General features: G+C 39.5%; 1 protein-coding gene across 1 annotated transcript in view; it reads right to left on the bottom strand.

Moving 5' to 3' along the window:
- LOC126334542 (poly(A)-specific ribonuclease PARN-like) overlaps positions 1–20,657 on the bottom strand; it is a 272,077-nt gene that overhangs the window by 139,165 nt on the left and 112,255 nt on the right. The window lies entirely within an intron of this gene.

Here is a 20,657-nt window from a genome sequence, read left to right as displayed (position 1 = left end):
TGGATACATTACACAAAACTCTTGCTCAATGTTTCCTTTGAAAAGGCACTTCACTTTTACAGAATAATTTGTGAAGAACTTTCAACACATTTTATAAGCCCATTCCGTTCTGTAGGGTCAACTGGATCTTAGCTGAGTAAATTTTGCAGGTTGTCCAAATACATTCACTGAGTATTTCAGTACAAGGGATCTGTGGTCTACAGTGACTCATTACAAACTGCATTTGAAAATAGGAAAAGGACATCATTTAACCACGAAAAACCAATTTATTTAATAGCAAAAAGACAGCAAAAACTGATGTTCAACATTAGGATTTTTTCCCCAATCATGGTTTTGGTGTCAGAGGGCACTGTAGAAAATAAAATAAGCTCAAATTGTATCAAAGTAAAGCATTGACAAAATGTTAGAAAATGAAAGGAAAAAAATTGGCGGAAAGTTGCGTATTAGTTAAAACAGCGACAAAAAAAATTCAATAACATGAAACTGGCTGAAAACTGCTTTTAAGTGACATTAAATTCAACACTGTCCATCAACCCAACATCACTTCTGGCTTCTTCCTCATTCTGAGGGTTGGCAGCGGCACGAGCGACTCTAGGAATGCCTTCCTGTTCGTTGAACATCTCAGTGAATAATTTGAGTTTATTGCTGGTCGCCCACACTTCACCAAAGAGGAGTGCCAAAAGCTTTTTGATGTCTCCAAATTTGGTTCCTGAAAATTTCACACCTGCTATGATTGGTGTTGGACTGCTTGCTTTGCTGAAATTTCTTCCTCTCTTCAGGGTGCTCTTATCCTCTCCAGCTTCGAAACTGTAGAAGGGCTCTCCATAAACTAGACAAATATCTTTGTTTTTGCTTTTCATGAAGACAATTTTTTTGGCTCTTTGAATCTGGAAATGCCAGTTACCAGTAACTTTCTCACATTTTTCTGCATATTCTTTCCAATCGTGAACAGGACATTCATATTAATGTTGCAGATTTCTCAATGTGCTGAATGTACATAGATGGGTTTTCAATGACACTCAAATTGCAAACTTGTCTTTTTCGATGTTACCAGTAACTGGAAGGTGGGATGAATGAGTGTTCCTGACCCCGAAAATCTATCAACACGCAAACTGAATTTTTTCACTCCTTTGAAGTTTAGGTGAGTTAGTCTGTGATGAACCATCGACACTATTCATTTTGATCCTTTGGCATATCCATGTTCCAACCACATGCACAAAAACATTGTATTGGTATTCTGGGGAACTCCAAGGAATCCTGGCAGATTTAAGTTGGGGGGGGGGGGGGGGGGAGACCAAACTACAAGGTCATTGGTCCTTTATTCAGAAGGAAACAATATCAGAAGGGTGAGAATAAGACAGTGAGACTTACAACACAAAACCACAACAACGACTGAAGGGCAACAAACACTTAAATGGACAAAAGGGGACAAGAAAACCACAAAAACGCAAGAAACAAGAAGTGGTTAAAACAACAAAACAGGTTACTATGGCTGGCTGACCATGAGGATAAAAAGGAAAAACCACCTACGCTACAACACATGAAAACCTCCACCCTGAAAGCACTAGTGTGGAGGACACACAGGGACAAAGCACATGTGCTAAAACTTAGAGCAAATGATAAAAGTCACCCTCATGAATAAAACGTAAAACTAGAGCTGCTGTTGAGGCACTGTCACCCAACACCGATGGTAGAGGTAAAGTTGAAAGTCCACCACAGAGTGGCTAAAAGTGGTCAGTCCAGCAAGAAATGGGCGACCATCATTCGTAAGCCACACCGACGCCGAGGTGGGTCCTCACGACAGAGAAGGTAACCACGCATCAGCCACATATGGCCAATGCAGAGCTGACAGAGAACCACACAGTCCCTGTGAGAGGTGCGCACGCAGGTCTTACATACATTCATCGTTTCCTTAATGGCAGGCAGCTTGTTGTGTGCATTGAGGTTACCCCATTCCATCTCCCAAAGCCACCCTGGCAGAAGCGATCCTGACATGGAGCCAGTTGGCCACATGACTCCAGAACAGATCATGCATTCCAGCAGCTTACAAAGAATGTTGGTGAGGCTGATGGGCCGATAGCTATCCACATCAAGCAGGTTTTTACTGGGTTTAAGCACCAGAATGACGATGCTCTCCCATCATTGCAATGGAAAGATGCCATTGCACCAGATCCGGTTGAAGATGATGATGAGATGTCGCTTGTAGACAGATGAGAGATGTTTAATCATCTGACTGTGGATCCGATCTGGCACAGGAGCTGTGTTGACGCAATGTGCAAGGCCACTGAGCAGTTCCCACTCTGCAAATGGGGTGTAATAGGGTTCACTGTGGCATGTAGCAAACAAGAGGACTTTCCTTTCCATCCGCCATTTGAGGGAGTGCAAGGCTGGGGGGTAGTTCTCCAACGCAGAGGCTCGAGCATAGTGCTAAGCAATCGCATTTGCGTCGGTAGATAACACGCCATTGATGTTAATGCCAGGCACACCTGTTGAGGTCTGGTACCCTAAAAGACTTCTGATCTTTGTCCAGACTTGGGAAGGTGACGTATGGCACCCAATGGTTGAGAAATACCTCTCCCAGCACTCCTGCTTCCATCTTCTCATAAGCTGGCGAACGTGGGCACAGAGCACATAAAGGCTATGAGGTGCTCCAGGGGAGGGTGCCACTTATGTCACTGTAGAGCTTGCCGATGCTCCTCAATTGCCTCAGCGACTTCCGGCGACCACCAAAGGACCGCCTTTCACAGAGGGCACCCTAAAGAGTGAAGGATCGCGTTTTCCCCACAGTAACGATTGTTGTAGTCACCTGCTCAACCATCACATTGATGTTACCATGAGGGAGAGAGTCAATGGCGACTGCAGAGGTGAAAGTTTCCCAGTCTGCTTTGTTTAAAGCCCATCTGGACAGGCGTCTGTGTGCCTGACGCTGGGGCAGTGGCAGGAAGATGGGGAAGTGGTCACTACCATGAAGGTAGTCATGTGCTCCTCAGTGGACAGATGGGAGAAGTCCTGGGCTGCAAATAGATAAGTCAATGGATGAGCACTGAAATGAGTGGCAGCCCCAATATTTAAGAAGCAGAGGTTGAACTGAGACAGTAAAGGTTTGACATCTCTGCCTCCCCGGACGCAGAGCTTGCAGGTAGCTGTGGTGTAGGTGCCACCACAATTTCCTTGATCCCAGGGGTCTTCTTTTTGGAATTTTTTCACTGCTCCTTGTGTTTCTCTGGCTGGGAGGATTTCACCGATTCAGTCTCCTGGGCTGAGGATGATCGTGAAGTCCTACAACCAGCTGCTTTTGGGCCCTTCAGCCACTGGCGGGCATTATCTTTTCCATTAGCAAAAACCTGGGAAGGGGGTGACCCAAGGGACCCCTTCCCGGCAAGAGGAGTCAAAGAAGACTTACACTACTCAAGCTGAGAAGTGGAGACTGGTGTCCCAGATGGTTTGGCGCGGCAGGGGGGGGGGGGGGGGCTGTCAGTGCTCCTGAGGTAGGTGGTGCAGGAGCAACAGGAGGGGAAGTGCCCTCCACCATCAATGGAGCAGTGTAGCCTTCTGGCTCTGAGACCTGAATGGAATTCGTGGAACTGATGGGGCAACGACTGTTCTCGTAGTGGCGGCATATGAGGAATTCATAGCCACAGGATGTAGGCACTCATATTTTCTCTTAGCCTCAGTGTAGGTCAGTCAGTCCAGAGAGTCTTATATTCCATGATTTTCCTCTCTTTCTGTAAAATCCTGCAGTCTGGCGAGCAAGGTGAATGATGTTCACCGCAGATGACACATATGGGAGGTGGGGCACATGGATTATTAGGGATGTGATGGACGTCCACAATCTCAACATGTGACGCTGGAAGTACAGTGGGAAGACATATGGCCGAACTTCCAGCTTTTTAAAGCACCGCATCAGAGGAGGGATATATGGCTTGACATCATGGCAGTAGACCGTCACCTTGACCTTCTTGGGTAAGGTGTCAACCACGAAGGCCAAGATGAAGGCACCAGTGGCAATGTGATTATCCCTCAGACCCCGATGGACGCGCCACATGAATTGAACACCTCACCGGTCTAAATTGGCATGCAGCTCATTGTCAGATGCAAAAGAAGGTCCCTGTGGAAGATAATACCCTGGACCATATTTAAGCTCCTATGTGGCAAGATGGTAACAGAAAAATCCCTTAACTTGTTCCAAGCGAGTAAAGTTCATGACTGGGCAGAAGATGCTGTTTTTATCAAGACTGACCCAGATCGCATTTAGGACAAGACATCCATCTCCACAAACTTGTCCTCTAAATGCTGTACAAAAAACTGTGGCTTCATCGAAACAAACAAGTCCCCATCAGTTCTCGTACATACAAGGTACTGGGGTGAATAAGGTTCTCCTTAACCTGGTTCTCCTTAGCCTGGTGTTCCTCCCATGGTGTGGCCAAAGAGGAGAATGATTTAGGATCATCCTTTCTTGCATTTTACTGAGACTGGGAATGCTTAGAGACTGCTGGTGTTTGATCACCAGGAAGTGATGACATGGTATGCTTCACTGCACATCATACGCCCTGATGCCACCCACTCTGACCAGGAGGCCCTCCCCACAGACACCACCCAGCCGCAGCAAACACCACCTGGCAGGATGACTATTGCTGGGAGTCCCAATGCCCCAGGGTGACAGACATCTACTCCTTGGCATACATGGGAAGTTACCAGCGCAGGCATCAGCAGAGCGATCCCTATGTTGTCAAGGGGCTAGAACCAACAGGGTACATGTTGGCCCCATCACAATGGACTGGCTACTGTGCTTGACATGAGGTGCAAAGAAGTCCATCGGCATCGTCGGCGCAGAAAACAACAGCAGAGTGGGTGGAGGAAAATGCACCCAGGAGGGCGTCCTCGCCCAAGCGATGGAGAATGAGCTCGACTGCAGTGCGATAATGAGAAAGTGGGCTAAAGATCTCACAGTATGATTGACATGATGCACCATGTAAAGTGCCATTCCCCAACTGGCTCGCTCTTTGGAAAAATTTTTGAAAAATGGAGGTCAAACCCTACAAGGGGCCATCACATGAAGACCAAAACATGGGGGACTCCTTTTAGTCGCCTCTTACAACAGGCAGGAATACCTTGGGCCTATTCTAATCCCCAGGCCCGCAGAGGGTGACTGTAAGGTTGTAAAGGTACATTTGACGGGAGCAATAGGCCGCTTGGCCTGGCACCTTTGATAGTATTAGATTCTGTTGACAATCGTAGCTGAGAAAATTTTCACTCTTGTCATTTTCTTTCAGCTTTGTGTTGAACATATCAGTTCTCATTTTGTGGACTTAGAGCTGGATTTGCAGGCTCTCCTTTTCAGCACTTTTGTTTTTTCACTTTAATATGATTTTCCAGAAATGAGCATGTCGAGCAGGTGTCAACACAAGGGGCACCAAAGCCAATATTGAAATCTTGCCAAAAATGCCCCTGTTTTAATTGTATCTAACAATGTTTTATGGTTCTCTGCACTATACAATGAACCACATCTTTATTGTACTCAGTTTGCTACTTAAATAGGCTATTTGGGTGTTGGTTCCTAACTAATAGTGACGTTTTAAGAGGGTGTACTTCTTAATATGATTTTTCATGTACTCTTTGCTCGTTTCATACTAGGTTCTTCTGTTGCCTTCTCTCATCTCAGTGGGAACTGCATCTTGGTCTACAAATTGTGGCACGATCCTGCAACGCTATCTTCCTTAATTTGTGAAACTGACAAAAAAGCCACTTTGCAAACAGCAACATTTTTGATCTCCTTGTCCCTTTTTTTTTTTTTTTTTTTTTTTTTTTTTTTTTTTTTTTTTTTTTTTTTTTTTTTTTTTTAAAAAAAGGGGTGGCCATGGTTCATTTTCCTTTTTCATCCTCACTGGATTTTCTTTTAGGGGACGTGGTACAGACATGTGGAGCTATATAGTTGTTCTACCATTCTCGGGTTATTTTCAGATAAAAGGTTTGGTGAATTTCTCTTATGTCTTGCACGGTAAGTTTGTTACGTTTTAGTTTTACTGAAGGGATGTTGACAATCAGGCATCTTTGGAAAGGCCTTGGGTTTATATCTGGAACCAAGTTCCATGCTTATGTATGTAGAAGCAATAAACAGTGATGAGGGGAGCAAACTGCATCACAGGTCTTGAGAAGTAAGCAGAAGTCTCTACACATAGAGATAAAAGATTCAGTAAGCATGACAAGCTAAATTAAAAAATCAAGTAGCATCTATAAAAAAGCATGATTAAACAACATGACTGAAATATAGTTTCATATGTTACTGCCAACACCCCTCAGCCAATGGTTGATTAAAATCTTCCCCTATGGACAATTCCTGTGAAACAAACTGGAATCAATCTGCAAGATACCTACAGCATTTAACACAAATTTTCTTTATTTTTGCTACATGCTTGACTCCTACTTTGTTGCCAGACAGCTACCAGTTTCATTTTGCAAGAATCGTCCATTAAATTAGTCGGACTAAGCCACTGTGTACAGGAGACCACAGATCATACCACAAATTTGTCGAGGTTACATCATAACAATTAGTGTCATTAGTTTTCATTGCATAACATTGCTTTAATAATACTTTTCATGTTCTAATCTTTCTGTTTGGGAAACATTTCTTTTCCACTGATCAGGAAACCTTTTCCTTTTCGGGGAGCGACCGTTGTCCTCGGTCCCCAACTGGTCATTTTCAATGGTTTTGACTTCTTGCAGAATTTCTACAATTTCAATTACTCCCACTTCGTTTGTATCATCTTCTGCATTTAAACATTCCAAAATATCACACATTTTCTTCAAAACATTCATGCAAATATGTCAACAAACTCCCTGCTGATCAGCTGAACTGTGCTTACTGGCATATAATTCGATAATGCATCAACAGCAAGAGCTTCATTATTGTGTACACGTTTGCTTCATCGCAGCCAGCCTAACTCTGAATACGAAAACTATCCCTTGTAATCATAACTAACTGAAAGGTAGCTCTGGATGTATAGATTGGTCAGTCTGTTGTCAGTTGGCATGCTTTGCATCCGTACATGGCACTGCGACCGCCATGCCCACTGAACTTCGTAGGTTTTGCAAACGTTGACATTAAGGTGGCTTTGCACCCAAAGACAAAATGCAGTTAGTGACTTTTGTTACCGATTACAATTTTTACTGCCATTTTCAGGTTTACAGCAGATTTTGCATCTTGAAACCCATTTTATCATGTAGGCACTGAAAAACATCTATACAACAGTGTGCCCAACTCAAAATTGACAAAAAAGATATTAAGAGGCTTTTGCATCTGGGCTACTCAATTACAACTGTGACAGAATTCTGAAACAGACTAGTATTAAAAACAAATGTGGATGAATAATGTCAAAAAATTACAAAGTCAAATATAAATGATTGATTTGTTTCAATAACTGTAAAATTTTGCCATGAGTGAGAAGTGTGGGCTTTGGCGTAGGTTCGTGAGTAGTGGATTGCGGTGTGAGACTTGTTCGAAGTATTTTCACTGGGGGGAATGCAGTGGGGAAGCCAGTGGGCATTCTGGTGAGATCCTCTCCTGGAACTGCAGGTTATGTGGCAAGAGTAAGTTAATAGAGGAGCAGGAGTGTAAGATCTGTGCTCTTCAGGTGCAGTTGAAAAACGCACAGGAGGAGCTAGATAGGATGAGGAGGGAGAAGGGGGTTGGGGAATGGGAGCTGGCAGTTAGCAAGAGATCTGCTAGGAGAAGGAGATTTTCAGATAGTTTTACTATTGGTGTTTGTAATGGATATGACCAACTGTCAGAGTCTAGTGGAGAGGAATCTCTAGTAGCTGTAGATGTAGGAAGAATGCAGCAGACCTCAGCAGTTACGGAGGCTAGGACAGTTGCAAAGTCTAAGAGAAAGAAGAAGGTTCTGCTGTTAGGTAGTTCTCATGATAGAGGTGTAGGCCAGCAGTTGCAGGAAGTTTTGGGGAGTGAGTACCAGGTCACCAGCATTGTGAAGCCTAATGCAGGATTGGCTCAGGTGACTGTTAACATAGGGGGGTTATGTAGGGATTTTACTAAAGAGGATCAGGTAGTGATTGTGGGTGGGGCTGGTAATAGTATTGATAGGGATGGGGAGTATGACATAGAAGGTGACCTGGAAAAGATAGTCACTCAGACTGGCAACACGAATGTGCATTTCGTGGAACTGTTTCAGCGTCACAATCGGCCTCATCTTAATACAGCTGTCAGGCATAACAACATGAGACTTGGGAGTGCGCTGATGACAGAAGCCATGAGTCACATTTCAGTGGTGTCGGTGAAGTCTATCAGCAGGACGGGTTTCACTAGACATGGCCTGCACCTCAACAGGTATGGAAATGGGAGGTTGGCAAAGCTTATAGGTGACAGCATAGGTGGGGGTGGTGGGATCACTCATGGGAAAATTCCGGAAGTTGTGGGTATTAGAGCTGTACCTTTTATAGATCGAAGTCAGCTGATAGGTATTCCTGCTTAAGGGAAGTCTCTCTAACAAAGAAACCACTTTCGACAAATCTTAGGTATCTGATTAATGAGGGAATTAGTATATTTCATCAAAATATACAGGGTATTAGAGATAATGTCAGTGAACTGCTTATAGATGTTGACTCTGAAATTATTTGTATAGCTGAACGCTTCTTAAAAAAGAAGATAATTGAGAGGCTTCCTTTACCAGGATACAGGTTGGCTGGCAGCTTTTCTAGGAGCTCTTTGTGGTGTGGGGGAGTAGCCATGTATGTGAAAAACGGTATCCCATTTGAGTCAATTAATGTTTCAAAGTACTGCACTGAAAAGGTGTTTGAATGTTGTGCAGGTGTGGTTAAATTTAGTGGAGCTAAACATCTTACTGTTGTTATTTATAGATCCCTAGACTCCGATTTCACAACAGTTTTGCTAAAGGTAGAGGAGGTTCTTGGTTCACTTTATAGGAAATACAAAGAGTTAGTTAAATGTGGTGACTTCAATATTAATTATATAAGTGATTGTGCAAGGATAAGGATGCTGGTAGACCTCCTTAATTCATATAATCTTATGCAAACCGTATTCTTTCCAACAAGAGTGCAAGGGACCAGTACAACAACCATAGACAATATTTTTGTTCATTCCTCATTACTAGAAGGGCATTCTGTTAGCAAAAAGGTGAATGACCTTTCAGATCATGATGCACAAATTTTAAGTCTAAAAGATTTTTGTGCTGCAACAAGTGTTAAATATAGTTACCAACTTTTTAGGAAAGCTGATCCAGTTGCTGTAGAGACTTTTGTAAACCTAATCAAGGAACAAGAGTGGCAAGATGTTTATAGTGCTGATACAGTAGACGTTAAATATAATGCTTTCCTCAAGACTTTTTTCGTGCTCTGTGAAAGTTGTTTTCCATTAGAACATTCAAAACAGGGTACTAGCACAAACAGGCAGCCCGGGTGGCTGACTAAAGGGATAAGAATATCTTGTAGAACAAAGTGGCAATTATATCAAAATGTTAGAAACAGTCACAATCTAAATGCAGCAGCCCATTGCAAACAGTATTGCAAGGTGCTTAAAAAAGTTATTAGGAAGGCAAAAAGTATGTGGTATGCAGATAGAATAGCTAAGTCTCAGGATAAAATTAAAACCATATGGTCAGTCGTAAAGGAAGTGGCTGGTCTGCAGAGACAGGTTGAGGATATAGAATCAGTGCGTAGTGGGAATGTCCGCGTTACTGGTAAGTCGCATATATGTACAGTATTTAATAATCACTTTCTGAATATAGCTGGTGAATTAAATATAAACCTAGTTCCAACATGGAATCTTATAGCGCTCGTAGAAAAAAGTGTTCCGAGACTGTTACCTGAAATGCTCCTCCATGATACTGACAAGAGGGAGATTGGGTTAATAATTAAATCACTAAAGACAAAGAACTCTCATGGATATGACGGGGTATCTACCAGAATACTGAAGTATTGTTCCATGTATGTTAGCCCACTACTCAGCCATATCTGTAACTTTTCCTTTAGGAGTGGTCGGTTTCCTGACCGATTAAAGAACTCTGTAGTGAAGCTACTTTATAAAAAGGGAGACAGGGATAATGTTGACAATTATAGACATATTTCTATGCCATAGGTATTTGTTAAAATTATCGAGAGGGTTGATTTACAAGGTTACTGGAGCATTTAAATTCACCAAATTTGCTGTCAAATGTACAGTTTTGTTTTAGAAATGGCTTAACAACTGAAAATGCTATAGTCTCTTTTCTCTGTGAGGTTTTGGACAGATTAAATAAAAGGTTGCAAACGTTAGGTGTTTTCTTTGATTTAACGAAGTGTTTTCTTTGGTTTAACGAAGTCTGTTGACTGTGTTGACCACAAAATATTACTGCAGAAGTTGGACAATTATGGAGTAAGGGGAGTAGCTTACAATTGGTTCACCTCTTACTTTAAGAACAGAAAACAGAAGGTAATTCTCCGCAATATTGAGAGAGGTAGTGACGTTCATTCCCAATGGGGCACTGTTAAATGGGGCGTTCCCCAAGGGTCGGTGCTGGGGCTGCTGCTGTTTCTTATTTATATAAATGATATGCCTTCTAGTATTACAGGTGATTCAAAAATATTTCTGTTTGCTGATGACACCAGCTTGGTAGTGAAGGATCTTGTGTGTAATATTGAAACAATATCAAATAATGCAGTTCATGAAATAAGTTCATGGCTTGTGGAAAGTAATTTGATGCTAAAGCACAATAAGACTCAGTTTTTACAGTTTCTAACTCACAATTGAACAAGAAATGACATTTTAATCACATAGAATGGGCATATTATAAGCGAGAGGGAACAATTCAAGTTCCTAGGCGTTTGGATAGATAGTAAACTGACGTGGAAAGCCCATGTTCAGGATCTTGTTCAGAAACTAAATGCCGCTTTATTTACCATTAGAACAGTATCTGAAATAAGTGACATTTCAACACGAAAAGTAGTCTATTTCGCATATTTTCATATGCTTATGTCATACGGTATTATTTTTTGGGGTAATTCTTCTGATTCAAAAAGAGTATTTTTGGCTCAAAAACGGGCTGTTCGAGCTATGTGTGGTGTAAGTTTGAAAACTTCTTGTCGACCTCTATTCAATAGTCTGGGAATTTTGACATTGCCCTCACAGTATATATTTTCTTTAATGTCATTTGTTGTAAGCAATATTAGCTTCTTCCCAAGAGTTAGCAGCTTTCACTCAGTTAATACTAGACAGAAATCAAATCTGCATGTGGAATGCACTTCCTTGACTCTTGTGCAGAAAGGAGTGCACCAGTCTGCTGCATCCATTTTCAATAAGCAACCACAAGAACTCAAAAATCTTAGCAGCAGCCCAAACACTTTCAAGTCTAAACTGAAGAGTTTCCTCATGGCTCACTCCTCCTATTCTGTCGAGGAGCTCCTGGAAGAGCTAAAAAATTAAGCAAATTCCAGTGTTACATTCTTGGTTTTCTTTATTTAAACTAACGACTTGTCGCCTGAATATGTTTCTTATATTTCATTTTACCTGTTTCTACAATCTATAACTGAATATGTTTCTTATATCTCATTTTATCTGTTTCTACAATCGTGTTATAATTTCATGTATTGACTCGTTCCATGACCATGGAAACTTCGCCTTAATGTGGTCCCACGGAAATAAATAAATTAAAAAAAAAAAAAAAAATTCTTCACTTATATTGCTGCAGCCCCTATTAATTCTCATTTCACCAGCTATCAATAGCTCATAAAATGATAACACTTCACTGAAAAAAATTATAGTTATTCATACATCATAGCAGATAAGAAAGCTCTGTACATTAATTATATGGCAAAATACTCTACATTTTCGTGCTCTCATTAGCCAAAAACTCACTTCACAGGGTGTATACGCGGACAAGGAAAAAAAATTCCCCGTGTTTCCCAGTTAAAAATACACTTTCTCCCAGTTGAAAATACGCCTTTTTCCAGGTGAAAATACACTTTTTCCGTGTTAAGTGACAGTATACTTTCTCTCGGAACTATAAAACTTATTAATCCATTTAATCGTTGTGCTTTTATACACCGGCGCAGAATTTCCCTGGCACTTCACAAAACGAAACTTAGGGGGGCAAAAAACACGTTTTGGAAAGATCTGCAATATACAACAACATGTATGTTCCAACTTTTCGTATTACGAAAGTATAAATTCGAGTTCCACGAAACACCGCATGTTACTATCCGAAGCATTGAAATCGAGACTGCAATGTGCTTTTGTAAGACGGCCATAGCTCATATCATGTGATCTCGCCAGACGATGACAGTGGATATTCAGAGCATAGGACACGTGATGTAGTCAGCCAGTAGCAACATCACTTTTCAGTAGCGCGACCACACAAATAGGAAAAGTTATGGTTTAAATTAATAAACATAGTGTTGCTACACGAAAAGCAATGCTTCCACATATAATATGGGTCTCGAAGATTAATAATCTGCACGAGAATCTGAGCTTTCATATATAATATTGATCATTTTTGTGCGTGTTTCACTTGAAGGTACATCACATAAATGGACCGGTAAAATTTTTAATAACGACATCAATGTCTGATCATCTGGATTTGAAATTATTCTAATGGTCATTCTCAAAGAGCTGATTTTTAAAATAGATTCAAATCTCTGTGATTTAAGAAATTCGTTATACATTCTCGTACATACTTCATCTTGCGTAGAAGGAAATTTACTTTGAAAGTAATGCTTTTCAAACCACCATTCACAATATTTTCCCGCGACCTGTTAGAAATATGTTCATTTCAGTAGTTGCCAGAGAGCGCCAGGTAACAGGTGTCATTGCGCTTGAGCAGCTACGATGATGCAGGAAGCCTGTATGTTTGTACATGTAAACCATTAAATTATATTATGTCATACAAGAAAAAAAAAAGACCAGAGGATACTCCAAGAGCATCGAAATTATGTGAACCACACTAAAATGCATAATTTGGCTTAAAGTGCACATTCATATGTCCAGATTCGGATGTAAATTTTCTTGGAATACAAGTACTGTGTTATCTGATGTTTGGTTCTTTATTATGGCATAATGCCATACGTGCTAGAAGATGAAAATGTGGGCTTGAAATGCAGCAAACAGATGAAACTAGCCAATAGCATGGAATTAAACACTTCATTTCAATTAAATTGACTGCGTCAGGGGAAGAGATTAATAAAAGCCAAATTTTTTTAGCAAACCGACAAAAATAACTTCATTGTTCTGCAAAGCCATTAATGCTTGACTGTCAGAAAGGTGGAAATAAAATGAAAGCTCAAACTAATTATTTATTTTAGCCTTCCATATTATGTGAATGTATTTTAATTCACTTGATAGCTCCCGGCGACAGAATTCCATTTTGTTTTCATTTGACGTTAGAGCGATAAACAAAGTGGAAACAGCAAAATCACTAAACGTAAACACGGGTGACACAGAGACACCCACTACACAACTCAAGACTGTTCTGTGTATCAGTCCTGGATCTCCACTGTTTGAGGTACAATGCCAATGTGACATCCTGCCTTCTCTCTCTCTCTCTCTCTCTCTCTCTCTCTCTCTCCCTTTTTTTTTTCCCCTCTCCTTTAATCGCAGTTTATACTGGATGGGATTATCTGTAACCGGGAGAACAAGAACGCTTCAGAAAATTTGCACTCTTATTGCCTATTAGCTAATAACTTGCTGTTTAGTATGACATAAAATTAAATATGGGATACTTAAAACCAGTAAAGACAAGTGACAAGCAATACAGTACACGTTTCTTCAACCCTTAAGTCCTAGCATATTTTTCTCTCTAATCTTGCTACGGCTTTACATGGTGTGCTTTTCTTTCTGCGAAAGCATCTATTACCTCATCAAAGTTCATCAAACGTTTTGCTACATGGAAAAACGAAATGTCGTTGTCTAATACTGAAACAGCTGTTAATACAAATAATACCCAAGACTGGTGTGGTTTCTTGAGCTGATTATGTGTATGTGTGCTTGATAAAACGAAACAGACCTGTCTAGTATAGAAGCAATTGTAATACACATCAAACAAACGAGACTGTTTAGGGACAAATGGTCTTTTTAAGACTCGACAGAATATAATAGATGAAGTACCATAATCAAATGCCTGTTAGACCCACTACAAGCAAAAAGTATTATGTTAGGAAATAGTTTCACATTTCATTCATACGCTCCAGCTTCTCAAGCCCGAGATAGAAAAGTAGTAGTACGAAATTTTTATAAAAATTTGGAATCGTCATATTCTTCTATAATTAGTGTGATGTCCCTGTTTCTTCTCCTTCCATGTTCTAACAAACAATCATGTCATCACTAATTCTGTAACTATTCCTGCCAGGGTCAAAAAAACTTAAGTCTCCGGTCAAATTCACTAACCCTAGCACAATCACCGGTTTAGTTGTCCCGCATTTATTCACTGGTTATGCATTATTACATGTTTGTACAATGTGTTTTCCACGCTACTCCCAGAATAGAATTTAAGCGCCTGTTAGCTTGGGACTGTACAACTGGCACTTACTAGAGTAGAGGTCTGGCCAAAAATTTTCTGTCAAAATTTCATTTTCTTGGATACAACGAGAAGATAATTTGTAATCTATCTTACCTGTTATTCCTGTTCAGGTAGTCTGAATCTATAATTTGCGCTAGTAATTATAACAACGCTGATCATTCACAAACCCAGTCAACGACATAAACAGCGATTGACATTCATCCGTTCGGCTTTATTCCGCTCAGCTGCTATAGCGCCATCCCCTTTTGTCTGCAAGAATTTTATTTCTAGATGTGACGGGGATTCCCCGGGTAGATGCAGCTCATACACTATGCGTGCATTCAAAAATCAACTTATGATTCATTCTCCACTTATAATGTGTTCAAAAACCAACAAGGATGTATTTCAAAATTATATGAATAATCGATAGACCAATGTGCGCTGGATGCTAGACGCTTTTTGAAACAAGGTCTCCCCCCCCTCCTGAAATTGCTGCTGGGGGCAGACACCCCTGTTTGCCCCAGCCCCCTAGAACTGGGCCTGTTGCGCATGCTGAATCTGGCAGCTCGAGTGCACCAGTACAATTTTTCTGCTTGCTGCTCGACTGCGCATGCACATGAGCCCGCTCGCAACTTGCCCAAACGAATCTAATTTAAACAGTTGTGACATCATACTCATCGGAGGCAATTTGTTGTTCTGAAGCATTGCATAGTCTTCCTTAAGCCTCTGACGCATTTTGCTGTTAGCAGACGCTTGTATGAGCACCGTGTTTTGTTGTTGTATATGACGAATTTTGTTTGCAACTTAAGTTGTATTTTAGTTTTTCTTGTCTCCTTCATGTCTTATTGCTGCAGTATTATTCTGTAGAACCAGGATACTGTAATATCCTTTGTTAGAATATTGGTTCTTACCAGTCAAAATTACAAAAATCTAACTGAAAACTAAAACAATGACAAATTCCCAGAATTCTAAAAAATTCCTGGGTTCTTCCCAGTTTTCTCCCAGATGAAAAAATTCCCAGGTTTTTCCCGGATCGTATACACCCTGGTCCAATATCTCCAACTATTGATAAAGTATAATGGATATTATGAATATTTCACTCTCACTCTATTGCAAGCAAGCAACAATCTATTTTCTTGAGATAGATATAGATATGATTTGATTTGATTTTTTATTGGTCCAGTTTTTTCATTATCATATAGCACAAATTGTACAATTGATAGTGGACAGGTCAAAGATAAGTTACAATAATACATAATATTTGCAAAATAGTAGGCACATTAAAGTTAGGTACATATTACAATTAATTTTGTTACTTAATCAGAAATTCTCTGACAGAATAGAAACAGTGCTTTATTAGAAATGCCTTTAGTTTAGCTTTAAATATTGGATGAGTAGTATTTTTTATTTCCTCTGGTATCTTATTGTGTAATATTACACCAATGTTAATTATACTCCTTTGATAGGAGGTTGTTCTGTGATATTTTTGATGTATATTTGATTCCCCTCCGGTACTACAGTTGTGTACATTTTTGTTCTGTAGCACTTCGCCTGTTTTCAGGAGGTAGTCCCTGGTGAACAAGATAGTTTCATAAGTGACTTAACTTGGAATATTTGTAACACCAAGCTCAGTAACATGGGATTTACAGGACACCATCTTTTTAAGGCCACACATTATTCTTAAAGCTCTTTTTTTTACATTCTAAAAACCTTTACACTGCGGGTTGAGTATCCCCAGAAAATGATCCCATATTGGATTCGTGAGTGGAACTGTGCATAGTATGCCTGCAGTACTGTTGTTTTGCTTGTTGTAGCTTTAAAAATTCTTAGTCCATAGCACGCAGATGATAGTTTTCTACACAAGTTATTTATATGTGTGTCCACTTTAAGTCTTGCTGAACCCAAAGACCCAAGAATTTCGTGACACTTACATTTTCTAGGGGATTATTTTTTAAATGGGCTTGAATAGACATTTGATTAGTTGGAGGAATTAAATAAAAATCGACATACACAGTTTTTTCAGTATTTATATTGAGTTTGTTTTCTGAGAACCACTCAGAAAGTCTTTTCATAGAACTTTCTGCTGTGGATCACAAAGTTTCTAGACTGGATCCAGTGAGCAACATGCTGGTGCCATCGGCAAACAGGATAGCTTTTTGGGACTCATATGTTCAACTAAGTTGTCCACATAAATCAAGAAGAGTAGTGGACCTAAGGTTGAGCCTTGTGGTACACAATATTTTATTGGTAATTCCCTAGAAAGAAAGGAGTTGTTTCTTGTTTTATTCATTTTGTTGAATTCATACTGAAGTGATACTTTCTGCCTGTGGTTTTTTAGGTATTAACACAACCAGCTATGTGCTACACATCTTGCTCCTTGTCTTTGTCTTCGAGCAGAATGTTATGGTCCAGGACGTTGAAGGCTTTGGACAGATCTAGAAAAATACCTGCAGCTAATTTATGTTGATAAGGGATTTTAAAATGCAGTCTAAGAATTCGAATATTGCTGTCTGTGTAGTTTCAGACTTTCTAAAACCATGCTGTTGTACTGTAAGAGGCGCATATTTATTTATGAAACTTAAAAAGCCTGTCACAGAAGAGTTTTTAAGAATTTTTAAGAAGGAGCTTGACTGTGACACGGGTCTGATGTTTGATATTTTTTCAGAACAACATTTTTTTTTTTTTTTTGCAGTGGTGAAACTTTTGCTATTTTAAAAATATCTGGAAATATACCAGTTTTTAAAGAGAGGTTGAAAATTTTCACCAAGGGGTTTGCTATGTGGTGACCACATGCTTTTAATATGAAATCAGGTACTTCATCAAGACCACTAGACATTTTATTGCTTAATGATTTAATTTTACTTATAATTTCATTGGTGTTTGTTTCATACACATACATAGAAGCAGTCGAGATCATTGACTTGCTGGAGAAACTTGGGACTGGTCCTTGACAGTGTACTTTAATGAGGTCTTCAGCTAGGGAGGTGAAGTATTCATTGAATTTTTCACAACTGAATTTGGGTCTGTGACTTTTGAGCCTAGTGATAATGATACATTCTTTTTCTTTGGCACTGATCTACAAGTTTCTTTCTTTATAACTCTCCATGTGGATCTCATTTTGTTAGATGAGTTTCTTATCAAATTGACATTCCACGTAATTTCTGCCTCTTTGGCTACTCTACCATACATTCTTTTGTAGGCTTTTGAATAATCTGCGAATTCTTGGGTTACTCTATATTTCTTACAAGAGTACTGCAGAAATCTGTTTCTCTCACTGGAAATTTTTATGCCTTTAGTTGCCCATTGTTTATTATTGTTAGGTTTTACTTTTTATACTACTTCTGGAAATGCTACATTAAAATAGTGAAGAAAGATGTTCTGAAAACTCATGTACATGCTATCAACATTGTTCTGAGTGGCGATGCTTTACCAGTTTTCCTTCGCCAGTAAGAGATTAAAAATTCTAATTTTATCTTCAGAAAAGGTTCTTTTTTCAACTACTTTTCCAGATCTGTTACTACTTGTTGGCATTTCTATACACAGCAGCTGTGCCTCATGATCACTATAACCCATGCTCAGTACTTTGCTTGTGATCTGTAAGTTGTTTCTGAGATGAATATTTGGGCAATAATGGAATTTGTGCATTCTGTTAATCTTGTTGGGCAGTGTATTGTGGGGATTATATTGAATGTGTTGGTCATATTTATCAAAGCATCTCTGGTGCTGCTGTCTTTTGAAAAATCAATATTGAAATCTCCACAAAGCACTATCTTCATATTTAGTGTACTGATCCTGTTCAGCAGAAGCTCTAGTTTACTCATGAAGACTGACAGATCTCCACTTGGTGCTCTATATAAGTTAATGACTATAAAATTAAAGCTCTGGCAGTTTGGTAATGGAAAGTCCAAAGTCTTTTTCAATTGAGTCAATATAACTTTTACTGACATCACAGAACTTTATTTGTTCTTTCACAAAGATAGCAGAGCCACCATGTTTGGAAAACTCTCGGCTAAAATGACTTGCTAATTTATATCCTGAGAGTGCGGTTAATTTTACTTCGTCATTTCGTTGCCAATGTTCGGTAATGCAAATTATGTCTACGTTTAGTGCATACTGGAGTAGTGCTTCCAACATGGAAATTTTATTTGTGAGTGACTGAACTTTATGGTGTAGTACAGCAAAATCTGGGTATTTAGTAACTTTAGTTGAAACGATTTCTGATTCTTTATCTAATGGCATTTCTAATACAGCACTTACCCTAAAAAAATTTCTGTATCTTTCTTGTGTGTGGCTTCTGTTTGCTGATGGCAATCAGCAGGTGAGTTAACTTCTGGTGTTTGTATAAGTTTTGCTTCACGCACATCTGTCCTCTTCGGTTTAAACCATTTCATAATTTTCGTTTGCTGACGACTTGATTGATTGTTTCCTGCCTAATCGGTTTAAACCACTTGGTAATTTGCGTTTGGCCAATGGCACAGCTTGTAACTAGTCTAAAGCACTTCTTAATCTCCATTTGTTTGTCACTTATACTTTTTTCTTCACTCTTCTTCTTCAAAATGAGAGTACATATTTTTTTGGCTAGTAATTTCTTTCCTGGCATATTTAAATGAAGTCCATGGACTGTATGGAACCTTCGTTCCAATCTGTTTACATCTACAATATCGATATTCTTAAAATTAGTGCATATTTCAGTGATATACTTGTTTGCAACATTAATTCCACAGTTTACACACGATCAGGGTGGTAAATCATGACGATGCGGGATGTTCACAATGAGTACATTTGTGTGTGTTAAATTATTTAAACATTTCCTCATTTCTGTAATGACCTTGTGTGTCTCATTTCTATAGACATCATTTGATCCTCCTATTAACACTACGACATCGTCTTTATTCAATTAACACTGCGAAATCATCTTTATTCAAACTAGCTACGTCAGTTGATGTTGTTAGGTCCATTATTGCACTCAATGGAGCCCCTGGCTTTATGAAACCAGATGCCTTGAAACTACATGTTTCATCAACATTGCAGAAATTTCAAGGCCGTGACTATCACCTAACACACAGATTATTTTGTTTTTCACACGTATTGTAACCGGAGGATTTAAGGTTCTTTTTCTCACCTGACTAGTGTTGCTTTTTTGCCGCACGTGTTCTAAATGTTCTTCAGTTTGCAGTTTCGCTGGAGATAAGTTTTTTAACATAATTTCCTTTGTTGCATTGAAGTCTGTGGTAGTGTAGGTGTGCACACTTATTTTCGGAGTTTTTAGAATATCTCCTGACGCATTATTTTCACAGTTTGACCTACTTACAACGAGCAACAGTTTGCCTACTTTGTTTTCCAACTTTTCAACCGTTTCCGATGTGTTCACTGAATCCACAGCAGAAAGCACTTCAAAAGAGTTTCTTTTGCACTAAATTTTCACTGTCTTTCAGATCTTTTACCTTCTGACTACAACTTCCTTCAGTTATTCTCTTCCATTTTCCCGAGACCGAGTCTTCTTTTGTCATTTTCGTCTCACGTTTTTCAGATTGTAGTTTACTTATTTCCACCTTGTGAGCGTCGATTGTAAACTGTAGACTGGATATCCGTTTGTTCAGCTTCAGTATTTTATTCTTACAACTTGCACACTTTTTTCTTTTACTACTGAAATTTACGTTTTTTTGTTTAGGCACATTATACACTTTCAACTTGGCCACCATGTTCAAAGAAATATTCAATATGTTAGATACAGTTTGCACACAGTAATGTATGACCTAATGTGTACCAAACACAAACTCATAGCAATCCCTGTTTTCAATTGCACACAAGTTGGATTTCAGGCAGTAGATTACTTAACCCTTTTGCAGCTATGGGCACAAGTGTATGCCCTGCAGGTATAATGTCCAATAGCTACAGGCATACATTCACACCCGGCAGGAAGCATGCCCAGACAAGTAAGAAGGTCCAACAGCTAAGGCCTTCATCTACATCTGCGTGTGGAAACAGGTAAAGGTTCACTATAAAATGGCAACTCAATGTTTTTTACATTTCAACACTCCTGACAACGCTGCGATTATCTTCTCTTCTTTACAATGTTGGAAAGTAATAGAGTTTTTTTACCACATCTGGGCCCTTTCTGCTTACGAGATGATGTAATAGATGCAATTTGATTTCCTA

This window comes from Schistocerca gregaria, chromosome 2 (genome assembly GCF_023897955.1).
Source record: "Schistocerca gregaria isolate iqSchGreg1 chromosome 2, iqSchGreg1.2, whole genome shotgun sequence".
In the NCBI taxonomy this organism is placed as follows: domain Eukaryota; kingdom Metazoa; phylum Arthropoda; class Insecta; order Orthoptera; family Acrididae; genus Schistocerca; species Schistocerca gregaria.
Note: the sequence above shows the minus strand (reverse complement) of the source record. Positions and strands in the feature narration are given on the sequence as shown.